Below are 1,919 nucleotides of genomic sequence, written 5' to 3' on the forward strand. Positions count from 1 at the left end.
GCCGCCCCAGCCTGTCCGTCCGTCGGCCGCCCAGCCAGCCCCTTAGCTGGGTCAGTCCGGCCGGCCGGACTTCAGATTCCTCCTACGCGGACCCTGGTCAGCTGACTCAGAGCCGCCGCTCTCCAGGGACTTCCGGCCACAACCGGAAAAGGTTTGTCCGCGCCGCTGTGCTTCGGCCCCAGATACTGGGCTCTAAGGTTCCGCCTGCTGGCAGGAAGCGGAAAAACACAGGGACCGTTTGGCAGCTTTTTAAAAAGCGTAAATCCGGGCATGGAAAGCCCCAGACGTGCTTGGAACATTTTTGTTGGAACAGAGTGTAAGGATGATGGGAATCAGAATGATGGGAATATGTCATAGGACACAGGAGCTAACTTGAAGGAGATCCCACTGGCCAAATCTGGGCAATTTGAGCAAAATATATAATGATAGTAACAGAATATAACTGAATAAAATTATAACCCAATGACTCTTTACTGATATAAATAAAGAAGTGATTAATAAATGGGGGAGAAGGGGAAATTCTTCCTTTTAGTAGAATGACAACTAGCAGATATGACGGAGTTAGAAAATCAGTAATGGACGGTAAAGCTAGAGGAACAGGATGGTTACACAGTAAAGGGTCTCCCATAAATTACTTATTGATTGCAAAGGGAAAATAAGAATTTCACAGAGGTGTAACCTCGCAGAACAAGTGAATCAAAATGATCAGTTAACATCACCAGTTATAGGTCAAGTAAAGATTATGTGCCTCCTGGAAGTGACGAAATTTGGATATGGATCATGGTTTAGGGGTTGGGTATCAATGTTAAAATTTCTACATTTGATCATTGTATTGTGGTTATGTTAAGAGAACACCCTTGTTCTTAGGAAATATTCACTCAAGTATTTAGGGGTAAAAGGGCACAGTGTCTCCAACTTAATTTCAAATGATTCAGAAAAAAATTCAGGCGTATAAAAATTGAGCGCATGATTTAAGGAAATGAGGCAAAATGTAAGCAAGTGGTGAATCTAGGTGAAAGGTATATGGAAGTTCCTTACATAATTTTTGCAACTTTTCTTTAAGTTTCAGATGCCAACTAAAGAAGGTCTCTTGACACCTGGTTCTACAAGGATTGAGTCATTAGCCACCGTAGTCTCTGACCTTCAACACACAGGGGCGATGATCAGGAATGAGGCACTCTCTGTTCTGGGAAAACTGGCAGAACAGGTCTTCAGATGGTTAGATATTTTCAGGAGAAAATTTTAGGAGCCCAATTTCTTGCATATTTTCATACCTAGAAAGACACTAATGTCATTAACTGAGATATGTGTTCCTCGTGACTCACAGCAACCTTCTACTGAGATGTGTGCTTGATTGCTCATACCCATTCTCCAAAATCACATATAAACCAACCTCGCCCACCTCTTTGGAGCAGTTCCTCAAAGCTATCTAAGAGGCTGTCTCCCCCTGGGCTATAGTCGTTAGTAGGTCCCCAAATAAAACTGAAACAGCTCTCACATTGTGCATTTTTATTTCAGTGGACAATGATATAAAAATTAAAATTTACCCCCAGAATGAGGGGAGTGCCTTGGTTCTAGCCAATTTACTTATTTACCTATCAAACATTAATTTATGTGCTGAGCACTGGTGATGCAGTAGGAAACAAGACAAGATCTTTGCTTTCATGCCTAGCAGGAAAAATATCAAACATACAATCACAAAACTAATGGGCTACTTGGCTTGAAAATATTAATAGCTAACATTTACTGAGCGTACCTAAGCACACACCACACAATGGTTCATTTGATCCTCACAGCAGCCCTGCAAATGGTTTTGATCATTACCTCTGCTTTACAAATGGGTAAAGGAAAACTTTTAAAAGTTTATGCAATTTTATCCTTTAATTAACAGTTTGGTTTTTTTTTTTTTTTTTTTTTTT

Source organism: Lipotes vexillifer, unplaced genomic scaffold (genome assembly GCF_000442215.2).
Source record: "Lipotes vexillifer unplaced genomic scaffold, Lipotes_vexillifer_v1.1 scaffold1197, whole genome shotgun sequence".
NCBI lineage: Eukaryota > Metazoa > Chordata > Mammalia > Artiodactyla > Lipotidae > Lipotes > Lipotes vexillifer.